A 13,338-nucleotide genomic window follows, 5' to 3' on the forward strand; every position below is an offset into this window, starting at 1 on the left:
TGCCATTGTTATGGGCTGGAGTGTGTGCAGGGTGCAGTCCCAGCCGCTGGGCCCGATGGGGGCCAGTCTCAGACACTTCTCTAGGTGAGGCCAGCAGGTAGGCCTATCTGATAGCGACTACTGTAACCTTCTCCTTTGAACCTGTTTTATTTAGGCCAGTGACACCCTCAGCTAAAATGCTGCTGCCTTGTCAAAGTAGCAAAGGATGGTGTTCTGGCCAGTGAGATGTGAGCAGAAAAGTAGGTGCTGAGAAGAAAGATAGAAACTCACTTTCCACCAAAGGTATAGTGGGGAAGAGGGGACCACGGGTTCACTGGCCCAGCATTCCTCTTCTCTAAGGGCAGATATTCAAGCAAAGTGATTCATCTGGTGGGGCAGCACTGCTGTCCTTCCTCTTTTCACCCACCTTTCTGTGTAGAGATGTATGTGATGGCTAGAGCACCAGCCACAGTTTTGGGCCATGGAGGGACACGAGTCGGGAAGCTAGCCCTAGTTGAGTGCTATGGCAAGGCAGGAGCCGGATAGGGCAGCTTGGGCTCCTGTCACACGGGAGACAAGCACACCTTTACTTTGTTAAAGGCTTTGTTATTCTGGGCTTCCTCAGAAATGGAGTGCTTGCTAACCAATCCTGAAGGGCAGGCAGCCAAGTCAGCTCAAATGTTTCCTTCAGCAAGGCAGGATGCCATTCCAGCGTCCTGTAAGAAAATCTCAGCCATCATAAACGCTGGGTCTGCACTGAGCCCTTTGCTTGTAGGCACTTCTGTGCACTCTGGTGGGGAGGGCTCCGGTCAGCCTTGGAGGGAAGGAAGAAGCTTGCTGACTTTTAATTTTTTTGTTTCCCCCACATACTTCTGTGACCTCAAGAAATACTAGACACTGGCAAGTGAGGCCTCTGGACCTCAGATAGGCAGACTCCAGGGGCCTCTTTGGTCATTTGTCTTGAGTTGTTGGGCATTTAGCTGATACAGTGCACTCCAGGGCACTCAGCCTACTGCTGGGTACACAGCACTCAGAAATGGTCGAGTAGCTTCCTCAGAAGCGGGTCTGTGGGGCCTCCCTCCCACCCCCTCTGGTTCCTTACTCCTTGACCTCTGCAAAGCCTGCCACCTGTCACTGGGCAGGTTGATAGGGTAGCTTCCCAGAAGAAGTGGGACCGATGGGGTCAGCCTGGGGCGACTTGGACTTGCTGCAGTGTGGAGGGAGCTGTAAGGTGAAAGTTATCAGGGGGACACCATTTCCTCCTGCTTTCTTTTGGCAGAGTTTAATGGGTGCAGCTTGTTCACGTCCCAAAGCTATAGGGGAAAAAAGGAATAAGAAAAAGCCCTTTGCTGCTGCTATTGATAACTTGTCTCTTCACGAGGCGGGTTCAACCTAAAAATACCCTCCCTCCCCGACAGGGAAGCCAGCGTCGTCACGTTGCAGAGGAGACTTGAAAGTTGGCTGGGAAGAATCAGCCAAGCCACGTGAGCTGGGCCAGGCCACTGTGGCCAGGCTGCCCACTGGCAACCTGCTTCGTGTCCCACAGACGAGTCCATGGCATGCCTGAGAAGAGAGCTGGGAGTGTGCTCTGCCAGGGGCCTGGGAATGTGGGGTGGAGATGGCCTCAGGTTGGCGTCAGCAGCAGGGGCCAGGTGGGGCCGCAATACCAAGGCACCCAGTTCCTGGTTGCCACGCCCTGGCCCAGCTGGCCTAGAAACAGGCTGAGATGAGGAGATTTCACTCTGGCAAGGAGGTAAGAGTGAAGTGGGTGAAGGGCAGAGGGTGGCGGGCAGCCCGGCTCTGGGCAAGCTGCTGCTCTTGCGTCTAGTTTTCCTTCTAGAATGGGGAACACGAATCTCCCTCTGTTCTGCTTCCTTCAGGAGTGAAGATGAGAAACAGCATGATGCAGTGTATGTTCCTATCTGGCTGTGACCACCCACAGCACCAGCTCTGGTCACGGGAGGCCTGTGTGTGGGTCAGAGAGCCACAGACAGATGGCCTGCCCATGGGTCCCAGTCCTCTCCCTGGTCAAGAAGACAGAGGGGTGATCTGGAAGTTCAGTCAGGGAGCCTCTGCCCTCCATTCTAAGACCTCAGAGTTGTATTGGACTCCAGGATCTATCCTGTCATGCCCCACCTCCATTCAGCACTTGGGTCGGGAAGGTATCCTTTATTCATACCACGTGGGGCGGGGTAGCACCCCTTAGAGCATCCATTGTGTGGTATGTTCTCACCTAGGTCCCAGGAGCAGTTCAGGAAGGAACACATTGCCCAGACAGTCCCTTGGACTGCACTTCTCAGATGCTGAGAGCACCCAAAGCTGCAGCTACTCAGGGCTTCGTGACACGGGACCTGATCTTGTGGCCCTCAGCCATAGCCCCCTCAGGAAACTCTGGGCATTGTGTCCAGGGCAGATCCTGCTCTGGGGTCTTGGCCTGGCCAGACTGCTGGCCCATGAGACCTCTCTGGGCCTCGGCACCAGGAGACTAAACTGGGTTTAGACTCAGTCTGACATCTGTCCAGTGGGAGTGATGACACACATCTCCTTGGTTGGCTGCTGAAACGGGGGAACCAGATGGGACATGTACATCATGGGACACTTGGGGGTCATTTCAGCCACCATTATCACCTTCACTGTCACGGCAGGACCCAGAGTCACCCCTGACCCTTTCTACACCCTATTAGTACATTTCTAGAGAACATTGCTAAGGAATTGGATGCTTTATGAAGATGGTGAGGGCACCTCCAAGTTTGTCCCAAAGAGCCCCCTCACTGACTTACAGGTGCTGACTCACCCAGCCCTGCACCTGAGACTGCCAAAAGGCAGCAACAGCCCCCTGGCTCACGGCTGTTAAAAGGGGCAGAGAGACAGACTGGTGGTGCCCAATCATCTGTCATCTCAGCACTTGAGAGGTAAAGCACGAGGGCAAGGAATTCAAAACGATCCTTGGCCGCATGAGCTTGAAGATAGGAGGTTAGAACACTGCTCAAGTCCCAGGGACGCCTGATTCAGCCTACCATGGCTTGAGTAGAGTTAGCCCAGCCCAGAGGCAGGGCCCTGAAGCTCAAGGCCAAAAAGCAGGTGGTAAGCTGCACCCCGAGGCTCGTCCTTTGCACGGGGACTGGTCTTGGAGGTTTAGGTGAGGGTGTGGCTGGTGATGGGCTTGAGGGACTCTGAGCTGGTCTTGGCCAGACCCCCCAGTAAAAATGCAGAAACTGGTCAGCCTGACTATCTCCGTGGCAACCAGCTAGCCGTCCTTGTCCTGGCTAGGGGGCCAGCTGCCGCACCCTTCCATCAGCCCTCAGCCGGCTGGAGTTGCTTTCTTCCGCGGTAACCATGGCAACGCCTTTGTTTCGGAGGCCTGGCCCGCCTTCCTCTGTCTCTCTCTTTAGGAGCAGAGTATGCAGGGGGCTCTTTTCCAGTCCTAGCACGTCTCCCCAGCGCCATTGACAAGGGCCACCAGAAAGCCAGGCTGTCCCTGGGGTGGGAGCCAGAGAGGCAGACAGGGTCTGCTCTGCTACAGAGGTCCATGCACTCACTCCATATTTGCAGAGAGTATGAACATCTGCAGAGTGGGCCATAGAGGCAGTCGGGGACCTTTGTGTGAGCATCACCTTACTGGAGGAAGGAGTGTGGCCTTGGGGCATGCTGAAGGATATACATACATTACTGATCTTGTAGTTCCGGGGATTCAGAACCCCTTTGGCAAAACCTCAGACTGGCTTAGAAAATCCCAAGTAGTTACTCAAGTAACTGGAAAGCCTAGGACAGATGTCAGGTGCAGCTGGCTCTGGGTGACCTAGGGGCCTTGCTAACTCCTTGGCTTCATGCTCTGAAGCAACCAGACACCTACAGCAGCCCCAGACTCCAATCACTCTCTCCCCTCACTTGCTTCTTGGAAGGCTTGTAGAAGACACGAGACATCTGACTTAGTTCCCTCTGGTCTGACACTGAGCTGAACCTCCTGGCTAGGACAGGACCACGTGCCCATCCCTATGCAATTCCTGTGCCCTGGAAAGTCCTATGCAAGTCAGTAGCTATCTTGTTTCATGTCACTTCACCTGTCTCAAACCAGACCACCATTCAAACGATATGAGGAGGCTGGTGAGGGCTTTCTGCAGAGGAAATTGAGTGCTCAGAGAGGTCGGTTAGCTTTCCTGAGGCCAAACATCTGGCAAGGATGCAAGCTGCAGACGTGTCCCCAGAGATGCTGGGCATAACCAGAAGCCGCTGCAGACCGCAGGGCGCCTAAGGGTGTTAAAAAAGGATAAACCGGCCAGGGAGGCAGCCGGAGGGGTAAACTGGCCCCAGGCTCTGTTGAGCCACGATTGGCGCGCAAAGGCCATCGGCGACATTTGCCATTTGTCTAATTCTCTGCAACCATAAGAAATATCTACGGGGGTCCGTAGATGATGGGTGGGTCTAGCCCAGAGCCTGCGGGGGATCGTCTACGCCTAGCCACCTGACTCACTGTTTGTAAACTAGCCTCTCCCAGGGCCACGCCCCTTCCTTCTTCCTCCCCTTCCATCTCGCTTTGGTATCTGCATAAACCCACCTTTTCCAAGCGGCAATTGGCTGAGCGCGCCGCCACTCCCCCGTGCGAGCTGGACTCTGGAGGGGCCGGTGGAGAAGCTGTCCCGAGAACGTGATCAGCATAGCCCCGCCCCCGACGCGGCCTGCGGGCAGGGCGCTGATTGGGCGGGCGGCGGCTGACGCGGGCGGCGCGGGGCGCGGCGAGCGGCGCGGCGGGCTGTGGGTCGGGAAGGTGCGGGCCGCACTTCCGCCTGGGTGTCAGTGGGTCGCGGGTTGCGGGCCGCGGGCGGGGTCGGGGCGGCTGTGGGGTCGGCGGCGCTGCGGGGACCGCGTTCAGGTGAGTGGGCCGCGGCGGGGCGGGCGGGCGAGGACGGGCTTCAGGGAGGCCCGTGCGCCGCCTAGGCCTCAGACGTTCCGGGGCTGGAGAGTCGGGGCGCTAGGCCGCCGCTGGCCCCGGAGTGCGGACAACCGCGGGCTGGACGAGGCCCCGTCCGCGCTTCGGTCGGTAAGCTGCTCATCCCCTCGGGGCGCGCGCGGAACTTGGTGCCCGCGGTGGCCTCACGTCCGAGGTCCTCTCTCTCCACAGAGTCGGAGCGAGCCTTCAGACCGCCTGCGCCGGTGAGGCAGCCAGGGCTGTCAGATCTGCGCAGAGCCAGCCCTCCGCGCCCCGTGCGCCCGGCAGGTAAGTGGAGGTGGCAGCCCGCAGTCCTCCTTGAGGGTCCGGGCGCCTCCGAGACGCTGCGCCCTCGGCCTGGGTCAGCTCAGTCTCGGGAGGAGGACAGGCTTTGGGGTTATGCCCTTTGGGATCGGCCTTTGCGCATTAGGCTGGTTCTGTGGGGCTACACACACACTTCGCCGAGGCCTGCGTTCGGGCTTGGCTCCATATCGACAGAGATATTGCAGGGACAGCTCCTGAGTGGGGTCTTCCGTGTGGGGAGCTCCTGGCTACCTCTGCAGAGAGCTCAGCCCTTCCTAACTGCCACCTGTCCGCTCCCCCACCTTCATTTCTGTTAGTGGCATGTGACATCTCCTATACCAGTAAGAGACACATGTGGATCAGTTGTGTGCAGTGGACTCTGACGAGCAGCAGGTGCTCCAAAATGTTAGTTCACTGCTATGAATAAGGGCGACAGGGACATTTGGGTGGACACGTTCTCCGGTGCCTCCCAGCACCTCCCATGGTGCCATGTAAAGGGTGAGGAAATGGGTGGCTACATGTTCTCCATGGAATCTACCTTCCTGTTTGCCCCAGGTACAGTCTGTTAATAACAACTCTTATCTCAAGGGATGATAATTTTGAGCAATTATTTGCTCTAGATCCTTAGGAGCATCTGATCGCAGTCACTAACATCCTTATTCCTCAGGAATAGAGAGGTCAAGTAGCTTACTGCAGACAACAGAACAGTAAATTATGTAGCAAAGGCACCCTAACTCCAGAGTTCCTTTTTTCTCTTCTCTTTAGCCTCGCTAGGGATGAACATGGCCTTATGCCTGTCAGACAAGTGATCAGCCTCTGCACTGTTTCCTCAGCCCCAATTTCACATTATTTAAAAAAAAAAAAAAGAAAAAAAAGCTTAGTCGGGTGGTAGTGGCACACGACTTTAATCCCAGCACTCGGGAGGCAGAAGCGGGTCTCTGTGAGTTCGAGGTCAGCCTGGTCTACAGAGTGAGTTCCTTTCGTGAGTTCCAGGAAAGGAGCAAAGCTACACAGAGAAACCCTGTCTCAAAAAACAAAACAAAACAAAACAAACAAAAAAAAGCTTTATTTTTGATATTATAATTACATCATTTCTTCTCTCCAAATCCCCTTGTTCTCTTTCAAGCTCATGGCCTCTATTTCTTTAATTATTGTTTCATATGTATGTATGCCTGTATGTATCCTTAAATACATAAAACAACCTTCTCAGTCCATATAATGTTATTTGTATTTATACTTTCAAGGCTGATCATTTGGTTTTGGATACCAGTTGGTGTGTTCTCCACATTCTTTTTGTTGTGACTTTTGAGTCAGGATCTTATGTAACTCAGGGTAGACTACAGCATTGCTGAGAATGACCTTGAACTTCTGATCCTTCCACTCCTGGGATTATAGACATGCACCACAACCCTAGCAAGTTCATATTCTTTTTGTTGTTGTTTTGCTTTTTAGACAGAGTCTCACTGTGTAACATTGGTTGGCCTCCAGCTTGATATGTAGACCAGGCTGACCTCCAGCTTGATATGTAGCCCAGGCTGGCCTCCAACTCAAAGATCTGCCTGCCTCTGCCTTTCCAGTGCTGGGATCAACGATGTGCCCCACCATGCCTGACAAAACAAACATGTTTAATAAAGAATGTGAAGCCAGGCATGATGATATGTACCTTTAACCCTATCATTCTGAGAGGCAGGCAGATATCTGAATTCAAAGCCAGCCTGATCTATATAGTGAGTTCTAGGCCAGTGAAGGATACATAGTAAAACCCTATCTCAAAACACAATAAGCCAGACAGTGGTGGCTTATTTAATCCCAGCACTTAGGAGGCAGAGGCAGGCAGATCTCTGTGAGTTCAAGGCCAGCCTGGTCTACAGAGTGAGTTCCAGGATAGCCAAGCTGTTACACAGAGAAACCTTGTCTTGAAAAACCAAAAATAAATAAATAAATAAAATAAAAATTATTGGCATATATTAACTACAAAATAATGGGTGTCATTATGACATTTTCATACACGTTATATATTTTGATCAGATTCATCCCCCTTGTTTCCTTCTCTTGCCTATCTCCCCAAGTGTGCCATTCTCTTTTTATTACAGATTCATTTTTAAATTACATTTTAAAAATTTAATCTATGTATGTGTGTGTGTGTGTCATAGTGTACACTTTGTGGGAGTTGGTTCTTGACTTCTACCTTGTGAATGCCAAGGATCCATCTCAAGCCATTGGGCTTGGCAATAAGTGCCTTTACCTAGGGAGCTATGCATCTTGCTCATGAATTCACATTCTTTTTGTGGAGGGGGTGATTTGTTGTTGTTGTTTGAGTGCTAGGACTAAAGGCATATGCCACCATGCATTGATAAATTCACATTCTTTTTTTTTTTTTTTTTTTTTTTTTGGTTTTTCGAGACAGGGTTTCTCTGTGTAGCTTTGCGCCTTTCCTGGAACTCGCTTTGGAGACCAGGCTGGCCTCGAACTCACAGAGATCCGCCTGGCTCTGCCTCCCGAGTGCTGGGATTAAAGGCGTGCGCCACCACCGCCCGGCTAAATTCACATTCTTAAACAGAACTCCATACTCACTTTTCACACACACACAGGTTTTTGGGGGAGTTTATTTTTGAGACAGGGTCTCTCTGCATAGCCCTGACTGTCCTGGAACTCACTGTGTTGTTGTAGGACTTTTTTGGACCACCAGCTCCCAAATAATGATGAGATTTATTATTAGTTATGAAATCTTGGCCTTAGCTTAGGCTTGTTCCCAACTAGCTCTTAAAACTTAAATTAACCTATTTATATTAATCTCTGTTCTTTGTTTCTTGTAGCATGTGATGGATTTTCATTTTTCCACGAGGCCAAGTGTTTATGAAACATTTTTTTCTTGTAAATTAAAGTAATTCTCCATCTGGCTATTGGGTATTTGATGAAGTACCTCACCTGCCATCTAGTGCCTATGTTGTGAGGTGTGCTGTGATGTTGCTTGTGGAAGAGGGTGCGTTGGAGAAAGGCAGGGACACATATCCTGCCAGGAACAAACCCAAAACTTTCCTTTCTGAAAGTTTTTCAAGAGCTTCTTTAGTCATTATTAAATGCACATGGAATCTTGTTTTCTGTCCTCTTCTAAAGTATTTCTGTCTCAGTCTGTCTGCCCCCCCCCCCCACACTTATGTACGTATACTATTCTTAGTCTTTCTCACCTCTCTCTCTCTCTCTTTGTTTTTTGATGACATGGTCTCTCTTTGTAGTCCTGGCTCTCCTGGAACTCGTGTATAGACCAGTCTTGCCTTGAACTCACAGAGATCTGCCTGCCTCTGCCTCAAGAATGCTAGGAGGCACATGCCACCGTACCCAACTAGGATTCTTTCTTAGGGTCTTCCTGTCTATGGTACTCTTGCCATCCTTCTGTCTCAGCCTCCCCAGTGCTGGAATTGTAGGTTTGTGCCACCATGCCTAATATTAACATTTAAGAAGTTCCATTGAACTCCTGCTGCATACCTCTGGAGATGCTGAGTTCTTGTTCACAAAGGCTATTGAAAATATAACTTTTCTTTCTTCCTTTCTTCCGTCCTTCCTTTCTTCCGTTCTTTCTTTCTTTCTTTTTTCTTTCTTTCCTTCTTTCTGTTTTTCTTTTTTTTTTTTAAGATTTAGTGTGTATGTACACACATTTCAGTACCATTGGAGGACAGGAGAGGATGTTAGATATCCTGGAGCTACCAGGGATTGCTGAAAACAGAACTCTTGGTCCTCTGTAAGAGCAGCAAGAACCCTTAACTACCATCTCTCCAGGCCCTGTTATTTCTTTTTCTTAGTTCTTTTTCTTTTCTTTCTTCCTTTTTTTTTTTTTTTTTTGATTAGAACATTTTTGGTCATTTTATTCTCCTGCTGCCTAAAATGGGGTTTCTGCATCTTGGAAATTATTTCTCTGATGTTCCTCTGGACACCCTTATCTTCTTCATCTTTGGTGTTTAGGTATGGGGGCAGATGCCTTTGGGTAGAAGTTGTGCGACAGCCTTCACTGTGGTTGACATGTGTAGTGGGGAGAGGGGAGGCTTGTGGTGGGTTCCTGGGTCCTAGCTGTTCCCCAGCTGTTTGGCAGGAGCAGTTCACTGTTTCCTCTGACCTGTGCTTTGTCTGACAAATGTGTCACTGAGAGGAATGCAGGTGAAATATCGCCAGATGTGTGTGGAGCACAGTAGGCACCCTTGGCTCCACCACCTGCATGGTGAGAGAGACACCTAGGAATGATAACACCACACATGAGATACTACAGTTTGGAGAGTCCAGAGAACCTTTGCCGGGCAGATCTGTGCTCTCTTTAGAGTGCGTTGCCGAGGAATGAAAGCCATGAAGTGGGTTTCCTACTTGTAAAAACATTCCTAGACTTGAGGGTTTGTTTACTGTGACTTGCTGTGGGCCTCTGTGGTGGTACTGTGGGTGTTAAGGCAGTGTCTCCTGGTCATCACCTGCTTCCATTTGGATGTTGACATCTGATGCACTAATTGGCCAGTGCAGGGTTTAGTCCCAAACTTAGTATAACATTCAGGTTGATTGAAACAGATTAGTATTTGAACATAACTGTTAAATGCTTCAGTCATGGGGCCAATGAGATGGCTCAGAGGGTAGAAGCATTTGCCAGGGAGCCTGAGGACTTGAGTCCGTTCCCCGGAACCCAGTGAATGTGGGATGATAGAGCCGACTCTATAAAGTTGTCCTGGGACTTTTATATGTGCACTGTTGTATGGGTGTTCCCCCAGAACAGACAAACTTTAAAAAAATAGTTCAAGGCTGCAGAGATGGTTTAGTGGTTAAGAGTGCTAATTGTTCTTCCAGAGGACCCAGGTTCAACTCCCAGTGCCCACATGGAAGCTCACAACTGCCTGTAACTCACACATGTGGTGTATAGACAAAACACCAATACACATAAATAAATAAGATTGAAAAAATATTTCAATCACCTTTAATCCCAGCACTCGGGAGGCAGAGGCAGGCAGATCTCTGTGAGGTCGAGGCCAGCCTGGGCTACAAAGAGAGTTCCAGAACAGCCAGGGCAACATAAAGAAACTCTGTCTCAAAACAAAAACAAAAACAAAAACAAACTTCAATCATAAGAGTTAATTGTTTAGGCTCTAGTTTGATAATGGTTTTGGTGTCCGGTTCAGTCTTGAATTTGTATCTGTGATGTCTAAGTTTTGACTTTTCAAACTGATTTACTAACACATTTCTACTTCGTGGTGCTATGGCCTCAAAGACCGCTGGCTCAACTGAGCCTGCAGCCATTGCTCTCACTGTGATGTGTCTCTGAACTTTGTTGACACTTCCTAATCTTTCTCAATTCAGAAAAGAAAGTGGGGTCCCTTGGCAGAGCCTCCAAACACCTTGTCTTTCAGTTGGTGCAATGGTGGTGGTGAGCCTGGAAGGACTGATCCAGGAGGTGGCTGTACGGACTGCTGCTGGCTGCTTGTGTGTGTCTTTTCCTTTGCTTGTGTCTCCCCTCTCCTGCCCCCCCCCCCCCACACACACACTTCAGACTACCTGGTTAATTTTGAGAAACACTATCTGAGCTCTTGGTCTTTGCTGAGTAAGGCTGGGTGAGAGTGGGATGTTTACCTGTTGGGCTGACAGTGCCTGACCCTGGTATTGGAGTATTCTGAACCTCTGCTAAGGTGTAGCAGGTAGATAGGGTCCCAAGGACTCTTGACTAGTGTCTATATGCAAGTTTCCAAGAAGGGCTGGGCTGCTGGTTTGGAGAGATGCCTGGTGAGTGCCTGCACTGGTGACTGGTGAATGCTGGCGTCTTGGGGTGGGGACAGATAGTCATGGAGAACAAGAGGTCTGGGGGGCGGGCTACACTGAGTCTGCTCTGGAAGATATGGAGGCAGCTGCAGGGAGGGGAGGCCACAGTGGCACACCTGATGCATGAATACAGGCTCGTTAAAGGCTAGTTTTAGAAAGGTCTGGCTGCAACCTGGCATCTTGTGCTACTTGATCTTGACAGGAAATGACAGTGCTATAAAAATAGGGTAAGTTTGTGATTCGGTGTCTGGGACACTCCGGAGAGAGAAAAGGAGCACCAAAGTAGGTGTCATAAGTGAGGCCCCCCAGAAATTGTCAAAGGACTTGGGCCAGATATCGGGTGTACCTCACTCCTACGTATGCTCAATCCCAGTGCTGGCCTCTCCCAGTGTTGTGTAGCAAAGTCAACACTCTAGATTTAATAGTTACATTCAACCAGGAGGTTTTAGGCAGGTGGGGCAGTTGGGGCTGGAAGGGTAGAGAGAAGTGGTCCTGGCTCATCATCAGCAGACCTGGGGCACTTTGAGAGCATAGATTCTGTGTGGTCGAGTCCCAGACCCATGAACTCTGGAGTCCCAGAGTCCCAGAGGTTGGATCTGCTCTTGTCAGAGCCCCTCTTTGGATCGGGGACCTTTGATCACTTAATCAATAGCTGAGTCACCATTCTGCAGACAACATGAACACTGAATTTAGCAGCTTTTCCTTTTTTTATTCTTTTGTATTTTGGCTGTCGAGAACAGGGTTTGTGGATTCTCTGACCTTGGTCTTAACAGCTGTTTACCCTTCCCCCAGTGCTCAGGAAGGATCTTGGGAGTGACCTGGGTAGGTTTGGTTTTATCATGACAAATTTCTCAGCGCAGTAAAACCAGTTCAGTTAGGGGACTGCAGAGTGATGTTGAGCAAGATGATGAGAAAGGGCCTGGAGTGGAAGAGGTAGCTGGCCAAAGAGGATGTCAGAATCATCTGGGAGCAGGCTGAGTGCACTGAGGGACGTCTCACTCATGGGTGATCAAGGTGGTTCTGCAGCAGCTTCTCCTCCTTTTTATCCCTGCCCCCACTCTTGCCAGAGCTGTGGTTTTGATCAGTAGAGATCAGCAAGGTGGTGGTGGTGGGTGTTGAGAGGAGCAGCAGCCACATGTAGCAGAGGATTGACCACTTGTCTGATTCTGCTGTTGTCTCAGTGCAGACATAAGCTGTGGGGAGACCCATCTACAACTTTTCCACCCACTCTTTTGAGCAGCTTTTGAACGGTTCTTTTCTGTTGTAGGATAATGATGACTAAAACAAACATTTTTGTACAAAAGCATTGAACTCATCTTGTATGTGCTTGAAATACATTGTGCTGGATTATAAGATAATGTTCTTGAAGTGTGTGGTATGCTTTTGGTGCTTGCTTTGATACTGAGTGTGATCTAGTGAAGGAAGTAATCTGTCATGGGGCTTCAGGCTCCCCTTAGAGGTGAACCCCCACACCCCAGTCCCCCCATCCCCCCACCTCCCCACCCACCCCCCACTCCCGCCTAAATGGCTGCTGAGCACCTTCTTGGCCTGTAGTTGAGGGCCACCCTGCTGGTATGGAGAATGGAAACAGCAGGCGATTAATGCTGTTGCTTCCATTGCTTTTCTCAGGACCTAGACACTTCCCATTTCCTACATGAATTCCTAATAAACTCAAAGTCCTCTGTGGCTGCAAAATTTGCTCAGCAGGTGTACACTAACAAGAGTTGCTCTTTCTACTTGCTGAGTGGAGACTGGAGGCTGAGGTCAACTGTTCACTTACACAGCTCTAAGAATGGTTAGGTTTTACTTTGGGATGGGCTGTGTAGCTCCTGGCAGAAAACTGCAAATCTTGGGAACCCTAAGAAAGCTGAGGCTCTGTGACAGCTAAGGAGGGTAAAGCCCATTTGTCTTGCCTATAATGGCACTTCTTGTACAGCTGGAGTTAACTGTGTTTGGCTAAAGGATAAGGAGCCAGTGTTCGGTAAAGGTCACTTCTGATTCCTTCCTCAAGACTGCCTGTGCTTAAAGCAAAGGTTTCGTGACCCGTGCACTCTCATCATGGCGACTGCAGGCAAGGCTAATAACGCCAGCCAGCCACTCAAAAAAAGGCTTTTGTTGTGAAAGAGTAGGGATTGTTTTTGTGATGCTAAATTTATACAAAATTTGTAAAAAAACAAAACAAAACACTACACTTGTACCATGACAGGGCTCTTCAGATCTGCTCTTTCATCAGTGTTAACAAAGTCATTGTCCAGTGGCTGTGTGAACCGAGAACTACAAGGTGGTTTGGAGATGAGACAGACAAGCACAGACGGTCTCATTCTGTCTCCTGCTTGGTCTTTGGG

At 50.1% G+C, this 13,338-nt stretch overlaps 1 protein-coding gene across 9 annotated transcripts in view; it reads left to right on the plus strand.

Moving 5' to 3' along the window:
* The first annotated feature begins 1,608 nt into the window (after window positions 1-1,608).
* Osbpl2 (oxysterol binding protein like 2) overlaps window positions 1,609-13,338 on the plus strand; it is a 51,814-nt gene continuing 40,084 nt past the window's right edge. For 6 of the 9 annotated variants that reach the window (XM_052725426.1, XM_052725424.1, XM_052725421.1 and 3 more), the window contains exons 1-2: window positions 4,733-4,849; window positions 5,099-5,194. The gene's annotated coding sequence lies outside the window, so the exon portion shown is untranslated. Of the gene's footprint in view, window positions 1,733-4,643; window positions 4,850-5,098; window positions 5,195-13,338 lie in introns of those variants that run through there. The other 3 variants (XM_052725423.1, XM_052725422.1, XM_052725427.1) reach the window with 3 other exon arrangements.

This window comes from Peromyscus californicus, unplaced genomic scaffold (assembly GCF_007827085.1).
Source record: "Peromyscus californicus insignis strain IS unplaced genomic scaffold, ASM782708v3 Scaffold_7__1_contigs__length_154581171, whole genome shotgun sequence".
Classification (NCBI taxonomy): Eukaryota; Metazoa; Chordata; class Mammalia; order Rodentia; family Cricetidae; genus Peromyscus; species Peromyscus californicus.